Raw genomic sequence first — 11,558 nt, 5'->3', positions numbered from 1 at the left:
TGTTTTGTATATCTGCCTCTTTATAACACCACTTTAACTATAACAGCAGCCATACTCTGGGTTTTAAAATTTCATTAAAGTCTGTGCACTGTTCAATTTAAAGCACTTATGTGCAGATAACATACCTGATGGAATACAAGGCTTGTGTCCCAAAAATGTATAGTTACAAGAATTAGGTTTGTTTTGTAGACATTCATCATGTCAACTTGTGGATATCAGCAATTAACATGTCAACACTGACCATGACTCATCTTATCAATATTGATGCATTGACATGATTAGAATGTTGAGAAGACTGTGTGTCATGGGGAAGCAACGGCCTCACTTAAGCTGGGTACACATCTATACAATCCCTGTTTTCTTGCGACCGTTCGACTGACCGTAGACCCGTCGGACCGTCCACAAACAGCCGATACGTGCGTACACACCTGTACAATTTTACTTGTGACGTCCGATGTACTCCGTCCAAACAGTCGCAAGAAAAAGATTTTACCACCGTACACACTCTATCGATTTGGGCTTTTGACACGATACATATAAACAAAATTATCATAATGGGCTGGGTTAAGGGCATACCAAAACAAAGAGGCGTGAGTACAGAAGCTAAACAAAAGTCGGGATACGCCTCTACAGTCAGCCGGGAGGGTGACTATGGACAGATACGGCAAAGTGACTAGGTAGTCGCTTTCCGCATATTTATAGCAGTTTGCCGTATATGTCCATATGCCCATAAACATGGGGAGAGGTGAATGCTTCTTGTGCTGTAGGGGAGATCATGCAGCTATGGAATGCCCACATGGGGCCCACATGGTTCCAGCTTTGGCAGTATAGTCGCATGAACGGCCAGCATATCGACTGAACGTGCGTACATACTGCACTTTTTTTCCGATATAGGCCTGTCCTGTCGGATGAAAATGAAACAGCAAAGAACCTTCGACCAACCGAGTATGGACGGACAAGACCGTTTTTGGCCGTTTATCGATTGTACAGAGGGAGTCGGGACAGCGTACACACCTATACAATTGAACGGCCGTCCGACCCAGAACGGAAGAACGGCCCGACGATTGTATAGATTTGTACCCAGCTTTACCCGGTTGTGACATTGGCAATTGTATATTCTGAGTTCTGAATGCCATCTGATCCATTGGTGGTGAGTACACTATCCCTAAACCTAATCATATCCTATAACCTCCCCTCCCCCACACATTTCGAAATTGTGAACTTGTCAACATTGTGGTTTGACAGTATTCTGTTTATAGGAGAACACTGCATTATATTTGAGACATAGAAGAACAGGTTAATACTGCACTGATTGCCACACGAAGCTGCCTTTTACACAGGAAGAGCTGGACACTTTCAGAGTCTTTTATGAACACAGGTAGATAAAGGGCTGTTGATTCTGATGACTAATTGTATATTGTGAGATCATTACTACAGTAAGTAATTAAAGTGCACCTGTCTCCCAGATAGGATGGAGGAAGACATTTTTTGTGAGTTGGACCAGTATTGTAAGAAAGGATTCTATTCATTTCCCTGGTGCCAATGGCTTCACTGAGGCACACAGTGGAGTCAGCCATTTTGTAAGCTGTACAAATATTCCGTTTACGAGAAGCCTGTGAGGCACAGAGTAGAAATGGCTATTAATTGCTGCCATTGAACTTGTGCCTCAGTGATGCTACTTTTTCTTACTTATACGTTCAAAATATTGGCTACATTTGGATTTTTTTTTTACTGACAATTGTATACAAATTTCAGTAGATTTTGTACTTAATACAAGAAAGAAGATGCAGCATATGTAAAAATAGACTATAAAAGGAGGATTTGATGTGATTTCTGTCAAAATGGGGCCTACTGATAGGTGGAAATGTTGTATTTAATTTATTGATATTAGAAAATGTTGCAAAATACATATTTTTAGTTATTATAATTATTATCGTTTATTTATATGGTGCCAAAAGGGTTCCACATCGCCTAAGAATAGCTGCCGCTTCGTAAGTATTTGGTGGCTGCAAATACGGCGGTCAAATACGAATACAAATGGGTATGAATGCGAATGGATACGACCAGCTCCAACATCGGAAAATACAAATCAGGAGAATACGACAGATTAGTAAATTTGCCCTATTCACGATTCGTATTTTCCCCTGAATACGGCCAATGCCGGTCGTATCCATTCATAACCGGGATGTTAATAAATTTCCCCCGATGTCCGCACGGATCAGTCAGATATGTGAGGTGCTTCTGTATGTAAAAGAAAGGGTTACAAAGAAACAAATGCTATAGGGTCCCACATCCTAACCAAACCAGCCCTTGATCTTTGAGCCGATGCAGATTCCAATACTCTGGGAGGAAGAAAAGACTTAGGGGTCTCCCTGTATATTTCAAACAAGCAGGAGAAAAGGATAGAGGAAAGTCTGCACTAGGTGGGGTTATATATTTCAAGTAAGATAAAGAAGTAAATGTGGGATAAAGATATATGAACTGACACAAATATTACAGACTAATTTCTAAGATTAACATGGCATGCAGGTTTATGGCAATAGCCTTGACCTGACTACTGCAATGGTCAGTGGTGCACCCCCGAGTGGAGTATAAGTTTAACAGAGAAAACAAAAGAAAAGAAACTCGGGTGGGGTGCACTCTTAATATCTTGATCACTAAAGTTATTCAATAAAATTTATTGTAACTATTTTTTATTGTGCGGTTTTTTATTTATTTGCTGAGTGATTATTGAGTTATTAGCTACAAAACGCTAACCAATCAAAAATTTTTAATTTATGCTGGCGATTTATTGATTTTTTAATTCATTGCAGGATTTTAATCCAATTTGATATGTGCAGAAATCCATCAATTATGAGTGTAAAAACTGGCCGTCATAAATCCTTAATGCCCTTATCCAAAAGGCAAAGTCAGTGCAGTCTCAATATATTTTGAGATAAGGATTATAATCATTGGCCAGTATAACTCAAAATTTCAAAGAAATAAATAAGGAGAAAGACACATATCAAAAAAACACAATTTTTGCAATATTATTTACATATATACATATTGTACTGCTTTTTGAATCATAGAACAATCCCTTAACTGGCATCTGATACAATTTGGCAACACTTTTGGCAACACTTTAAACTATGTGGCAGACCTGCTGTCACACATTGTAACAATTCTTATGTTTTTAGATGGCAAGGGTTAAAGGGTTGATTAGCCTGGTTCTCTTTGAAAAATGTTATTTTTTAGGAGTGGCAATGGTTTTTTATATTGATTTACTGAATGCTCCTACAGCTATAAGTTGATCTGTATGTGCATGAAATGCTCCTGTGATTTAAGGTGCAGCAAGAAGGCAGCGTAGACATGAATCAAAGATGACCTAATGAATACTGTTTAAGTGCTAAACTAGATGTCAGTATGTCCACACTTGTAGCTCACCTGCAGCAATTAGCGCACACCATAAATGTTTTAAATGCTATATACAGACAAGAGGAGCGTAGCACAAAGCCGAACCAAAACCAGAAAAATCAGAAAAATCACTAACAATTATACCCCTCAAAGCCACAGAGCTGCCTCACTTAATTTGGTGAGTTTGCAAGAATTTGCTCATGACGTCAAATGAAAGATATATACCTCATATATGCACACAGAGAAGGCACACAACAGCAGAGTATTATCTGGCAGTCAAAGAATCAAAATTACCACCACATGCTATTTAGGAACAATGCTGAATACAACACCTATAGCTGCATTTTATACTTAGTGCATCTCACAGACCCCAAAATATAATGTCACCCAGCACAAAATTTAAACACAGAGATATATCAGAGCTGCTACTGCTAGGTGTCTCTGCGGGATCCCCGGGAATGTGGCATATATGGGAGAGAGAGCCGGCAGCGTATGTGCGGCAACGCAATTAGTTACACAGGTATGCCAAAAAAATGCAGACTAGATGCCAGGGGTAAATAAACCAGATAGCGTTTAAACAATGCAGTACAATGAATAGATAAATAAATAAGTGCGCCGAAGGACCTCTGCCCCGTGCCAGAAGACCAGCTAACTGGCCGGCACACAGGGAGAGGATCCTTCGTTACCTATCCTGCAGGCGGTGAGGTCTCCTGAAGCCGCTAGCGGGTTCTTTGAATTTTCGTGCAGCCCACCCGAGTTTCTTTTCTTTTGTTTTCTCTATTTCAAACAAGCACCAGGCTACACTAGCCACAGCCAGGGACTTGTTTATACTGTATATCAGTCCCTGTAGCCATATCATTAAACCTCCACAACTAGTCAGCTCTGGTTCGTCTCCCCCCCGATAGGGCACTCAAGGGCCAGCGTGAAGCCTGGTGCTATGCCCAGCCCTCTTGGGGGGTAGGTGCCAAGATCATAGCCATAAATTTAAAAAGAGCTAATATTGTGTTTTACCTGTGGAACTACAGGTCCCAGCAATCCCCCATTTAATGATATTTGGAGTCAATCATACAATCACACAAACATCAGCATATGGGACATTAAAGGGCCCACTGGTACCTACCTGTAGTTCCACAACTCAATACACATGCACCATGAAAGTAAAGCCTTAATACAAAATCCACAGTGTAGATTGGTCCTATTCGGTCCATGTAGGCATCCAAGGTTTAAAAAAAAATTGAAATCACAAAAGTCTCAAACCAAGTGAACTGAAGAAACTCTATGTATACAGATAAGGATTCTCTTCTCCTGAATGGAGGGTCTCCATGTGATCTGTATCATGTGGAGATCCATGAGACAATCAGGCAGCGGCACATAGTAGCGCTCGTCTGATTTTCTGAGCTCTACTGAGCTTTCCCCATAGAAGCATATGTGGTTAAACCTGCGATTTGCGGTAGACCACAACGTTAATTAGTTCAGACCACAAACTATGTGGCACTCCCTGATGAATCATGATCGTTCCCTCCTTCATTAATACTGTTCCAGTGTGTGCACCCTGGGCTGACTGGCATTAGTTCTAATTGCCTATCGTTCAAGTGTGTGAGGCCTCTATCACACTCCGGGTCATCAAGAGCAGTCTTGGGCCCAGATTCTGGAGGGTGTGACCAAATCTGAGGAGGATTGGCCATGTCACCCAAAAAAGAAAAAGAAATAAAAAACTATGTTTCACTTTGCCCGGATACCTCCACAAACCCTTTTTTGGGCAAAGCATAACCCCCTCCCACAACTTTAGATCCACTGGTCTCACTATGACTGGAAATATATAGTTACTAGAGTATAACTACAACCATGGTACGGTGGGTCCTAATGTATATGTTACATGCCTTTTGTAGATAATGCCATATGATATATTATATATCAAGCCTGTGATGGTTGTTATTATTGTATACTGCTTCCTAATACAATATATTGCTCTTTGGCTTTATAGTCATGCTGTGCTTTCTAATGCTATACCACGGCCCTGTTTACAGCCACTAATACCACTAATGCGAAATGTGTTCTGCATGGATGTTACTATTAACTTTATTGAGACCTAACAACAATATATGAGCACCATTAGGATGGGGCCTTACACTGTGTTTGACTGTCATGTACTGAAAGCATAGAAGGGGTGTTATTTTCTTATTATTATTCTGGCCCAGCATAAGGGAAAATCCTGGACATCTTTACATGTATCCATTACTTTGTGTCCAATGCAGTAAAAATCAGAGGGTTGCTGAGCACATAAAACTACCCTGAGTCCTCACGAATGGCTCACAGGCTGCGCATGGTAACAATTTCTGGATAAGGTTTTTTTTTTTATTTCTTTTTATATTATTTATGGAGCTAGTAATGTAAAACCACTTTCTCTCCTCATGCAAACTGATTTTGGAAGCATTTGTTAAATTACTTCCATTGCCGGAGCTGAATTTTACTGTTGAAGTTCATTTTAGTTAAACAGTCATTCGGAGCATATGGTCTCCGATGTTATCAGCCAGTTGGATGAGATCCACTGATCGGTGCATGGCCAGATATGCAAATGAGGCAAGATCCCTCAGAGAGATGCTACAGCCTGTCAGGGTCAGCAGCATGTATACTGTATACTTGATTCTGAAGCACAGAGTGATGTAAGCAGATGGCAGAATGTGACAGCTAATAACAGGGCTTCAAGAGACGATATTCCCTGCTTGTCAGTAGCATTTAACGTGCCTCTGTCACATACAAACCTTTGAGGCAGCCATCTTTTATGTGGAACCCAAATTCCTGGAAAATAGGGAATGGTTAAAAACCGGACGTGGACAAGACCCCGGAATGCCGGACCGGACATCAACCTCTGCATTCCGGAGCTTGTAGTGTCCAATCCGGGGGGTTTCCTGTCCAGGGGAGGGGGGGGGGGGGTCTGGTGGCTGCCTGTTACCAGAGAGAGGAGGAGGGGGATAATAAAGCCTCTCTCTATGGTCTGGGCATGTACCAAAAAACCGGAAAGGTACGGACCACCCCTTCCCCATGTCTCTGGTGACAGCTGTCCCAGACAGGACACCTTTGGACAGGATACCCCCCCGGACTGGACACTACAAGCTTCGGAATGCAGTGTTCATGTCCGGTCCGGCATTCCGGGGTCTTATCCGGGTCCGGTTTTTACTTATTCCATGGAAAATGTCAGTTCTCTAAGAACCAGTGACATTTCTTGAGGTCAAGGGTTGGACCAGGATTCATAAGAATGCAACCTTGGAATTCACAATAAGTCGGTGATTTTGCTAAAGGCATAAGACAATGATACCTTCAGAATTTTCATAATAGTTATCCAGCACACAAAATTGCTATCATTATTGAAAATTGTTTTAATTTTGACGTTATTAAATGATCCGTAACTCATTTTAAATAATGCAGAGTGAAATGTAATAGGATGAGAGATTCAGAAAGTGAGAGATTTGGTAAGAAAGCTCCATGTTTTTTAAAGCGGCAATGATTTACACTGCAAAACCAGTTTGATTTTGCAGTGTAAATGATTGCCGCTTTAAAAAAACTGGAGATTTCTTACCAAATCTCTCACTTTCTTAATCTCTCATCCTATTACATTTCACCCATTGTTTTATATTGACCTTCTATTGTCTATTTATTATCCAATCAAATATCTGCATTATTTCACCATGCCAGACCATTATCTGTCAGATCATCTGAGAATGTGATGATCTAACAGAGGATTGTATAATGTGCACGCACAGACACCATGTATGATCTCCATTTATGTCAGATAGATCAGTCTTAAGGCCCCCATACATTAGGCCGACTTGTCCTAGGGACAAGTCGGACCCAATTCTCCTACGAGACGCCCGGCAGCTCCCCGGGAAGCTCACATACAATGTGGCACTTGATGTGCCATTTTTTACATGTGATAAATCGCATAAGATTTATCACATATAAAATAAACCAGGGAGCTGCCGGGTGGCGAGGAGCAGGGGGGGGGGGGCAGCGGCAGTAGTGGAGGTGAGCAGTGAGCAGCGGCAGTAGTGGAGGCTGGCAACAGCATCTCTGGGTGCCGCGGGGGATGCCTGTGACAGCGGGGCGGGCGGCGGTGATAATCACCGTGCCAATCAGCGGCCGGCCAATCAGCGGCCGGCCAATCAGCAGCCGCTGATTGGCTGAGAGTGCGCTATCTCAGCCAATCAGAAGGCGGATAGTCATTTGACATGTTATTTAAAAGATGTAATAGCCGCCGCTGCCTGCCTGCTGAGTGAGAGCACGGTGGTTATCACCGCCCGCCCGCCCCACTGTCACCGCAACCCCCGCTGGGCACTCATTCTCCCCCCCCCCAGCCCACTGCAGGAGGTCGGACGTGATCGTACCTGCTGAACGTCCGACCTCCTGATCCGGTCCGATGCGCACGGGGCCGCGCATCAGATCGGATCAAATGTCAAACACACGATTTATCGGCCCAAGTGCCGAAATCGCATGGAATCGGCCCAAAATCGCATAGTGATTTAAGGTACACACGTACAGATTTTTCTGTCTGCTCTATCTGGTGGGACCAAAAACCTGGAAATGTATGGGAGCAAATGACAATAAAAGAATTGTTCCCAAACACTTGAAAACAGACAGTGATCAGTCAGACAAATTGTTTAAATCATTCTGATATAACAAATTTATCAAAGCATATATATATTTTTTTGTTTTCCTGCATTTGGGTGGAAATTTTTGATTGTCATATGCTCCCATACATTTCCAGGTTTTTGTTCCCACCAGATAGATCAGACAGAAAAATCTGTACGTGTGTACGCACCTTAATGGCTTGATTGCATCTTCTGGATATGAGTGGTAACACAGCTCCGAAGCTACAGTGTCCAGGGATCAGCCACCTCTGGAGAATACCAGGACCATTGTTATTTGTGTGAGTGAGATAGAGATCTGCAGCCTGTCTCGGAGTTGTCAGGATTGCCGGAATGTTGCCCCAGCAGTCTTTTGGCTGAGTTATATAGTCAGATAAGGGAGCCTCACATCACAGGCCAGATCTGTGCCTTCCCACACCAGCTGTGAAGAGTGGTTGAATATCTGTGAAAATTCACACTGAAATTTTGGATAGCTTTATCATGAGGGTGAGATTATCCCAATGTAACAAAACCTACAATGAAATAATGCTTAGGTATTTTATAGGTTAAAGAGCAACTAGATAAGAAAAAAACAGATAGATATATCTATCTCATTGTGTAAAGGTGCCCATACACGCACCGATCCCGGAATGCGTTCTGGGCTAAAATAGCATCGCATCGCATTGCAAGCGATGCGATGAAAAGCAAGTACAAAAAGTATGTGTAGCACATACTTTTTGTACTGTGCGATGAGATGCCGTGGGAACGTGCACCTCAAAGCACAGATCGTACCGCTGTGTGTCACCGTGTAGCAATCGCCATCTTTTCATGGTGAAGTGGAATGTGAACTTTTAAAATAAAGGTTTTTTTTTTTTAATTTGGAGTAAAAAAATCAGGAATTTTATTATCTTTATTATCTGAAGGGGCATGCTATTTTTATTCATATGCTTACAGCACATGAATATATAATTAAAAAAAAATATATATATATTTTTTACACATAACAGCCAGCAGGGGGCTGGGAGCAGCTCATTACATATTGATATATTCACTGCTCCCGATCATTACATATGCACAATTGGGAGCAGTGCTAGCGGCTCCTACCCGGTCCCCTGCTAGCTCTCCCGGGGGCAGCTTCTGCTGCCTGGTTCCCAGGGAGCCCTCCTCCCCCAACATACATTCTGGGGCAGGCACAGAGTCTTCCATCTCCCTGCCTGCCGGTGTCCCCCGACTCGGGTTAAGAGTCGAGGGACAGCCCCTGCAGCATTGAATACTGGGACAGCGAAGGCTCCAGCCCTCCGACACATGGCGACAGTGCAGCGAATCTTAAACAGGATTCGCTGCACATGACGATTTTTGTCATTGGATACTGCCCTTAGAGGCAAATTACTTCTCAAATGGACAAAACCATGTGCACTGTAGGGGGGGGGGGGGGGGGCAGATGTAACATGTGCAGAGAGAATTAGATTTTGGGTGAGTTATTTTGTTTCTGTGCAGGGAAAATACTGACTGCTTTATTTGTACACTGCAATATAGAGCTCACTTTGAAGAAAAACCCTACCCAAATCTAATTCTCTCTGCACATGTTACATCTGCCCTCGCTGCAGTGCACATTGTTTTGTCCATCTGAGAAGGAATTTGCCTCTAAGAGTGAACCAGAATAAGGCCCTAAGAGAGAATTTCCCAAAATTCTGGAGCCTCCCAGACATTCCAGGAGAGTAGGAGACTACGGAAGCAGTATGAACCCTGCACCTCAACTGCCCATACAACCCCCCCCCCCCCCCCCCTACCCAGCACCCCTGCCAGGTCCCACCACTCCCCCCATCACTGGGTACCATACCTCCCAACTGTCACGATTTTAGAGGGACAGTCCCGATTTTCAGGTCCTGTCCCACTGTCCCACCCGCGGCAGGCATTGTCCCGCTGCGGGGGGGTGGCAGTTGGGAGACCCCCCAATCTAGTAGAATAGACGCTGTGCGCATGCGCACAGCGTCTATTCTCGTATAAAAATGAGGTCGCGGCTAATTAGCATAAGCCGCGCCCTCATTTGCATATGCCCCGCCCCCTTTTCGGACGCTCGCCGCGCGAGTGTCCCTATTTCCTCCGGACAGAAGTTGGGAGGTATGGGGTACACATATCGTCATATGTGTTCCCAGTGTATATTTTTGGATTGTGGGAGGAAACTGGAGCACTTGGAACAGAGTGAATATACAAACTCCACACATATAGAAGCCATATTCCCCATAACTAACCACCCCTTCATATAAACATTCTTGTATCCAGAGAAAATACACTCACTGTCAATACTGTACATCCCCCTATCTAATAAAAAAACCTTCTTGATATTAACCCCCCCCCCCCCCCCCCAAAAAAAAAATAATAACTCTCATAATAAACTCAGGCACAATTTATTTATAAACTTTCACCAATTAAACTTAGTATCCCCCCAGCTCCACTAACCTGCTGCTGTGCTGTTCGCAGTCAACTCCACCAGATGCATGACTGCTGCTGAACTCCACAGGCCAGGAGAGCATGTGATGGGCTCCTCCAATCAGAGATCAACACATGCTCCTCTCACCTCTCTGCAGTGCCTCATGGGAATTACCCAGTAATGCATCACCCCTCCCCAGCTCGGAGTCGCAACTGCACCCCCACCAGTATCTCTAATACCCCAGGTGGTCATCTTGCACTGCACTAATCTCGAGTAAACCTGGTATTTAGCTATGTGAGTGGGAGTGCATATATGCCACCTTGCTATGAGAGTGTGAGTGCATCTATGCCACCTTGCTATGTGAGTTTGAGTGCATGTATGCCACTTTGCTATGTGAGTGTGAGTGCATGTAAGTTACCTTGCTCAGCGGTGCTCCCTTGGGTCATTAAGCAGGATGCTAGCTGCTGTAATGCTGGCCACACAGTGATTCTGACACTCACCGAGTTAAATTTACATAGATGGGAGGTCTATTGAAGATGGGATGTTGCCCATAGCAACCCATCAGATTATATCTATTATCTTCTAGAAGGTGCTAAATAATAAGTATATGATTGGTTGCTATGGGCAACATCCCATCTTCAATAGGAATCCCATCTTAGTAAATTTACCCCATGGTGGGAGACCATATTGTGCATTATCAGAACATTGGGGCAGATGTAGGAACTGACGTTAAGTTCATATGGTGCACTTAATGCTAGTTTACTTGGGGATAACTTTTTTGATATGTAATATCAGCGCATAACGCTCGGTGGGGCTGTTCACTTCTATCCCCCCTGCAACTAGTGACACTGGGCGATGTAATAACAGCCTCCTAGGTGTTAAGCCACCCCGGCCACTTCACCAGCCCAGGGCTAGCGCTGTCCTATTGCCACTGCAGGGACAACGCTAGCCCTGCTGCTAGCTCCAGGCTGCGCACCAGATCTCGCAATAATAGCAAATTCTCAGGCATACCCAGTGAGCCGGCCACGCAGGCAGAGACTTCGCGTTAGGCTGAACTGATGTGCTGTCTTCAGGAGGGGACATCGTCAGAGGTCTGAGTTTGCGCTTCC

The sequence above is a fragment of the Crinia signifera genome, chromosome 6, assembly GCF_055691185.1.
Source record: "Crinia signifera chromosome 6, ASM5569118v1, whole genome shotgun sequence".
NCBI lineage: Eukaryota > Metazoa > Chordata > Amphibia > Anura > Myobatrachidae > Crinia > Crinia signifera.
This window is presented reverse-complemented; position numbering follows the sequence as displayed.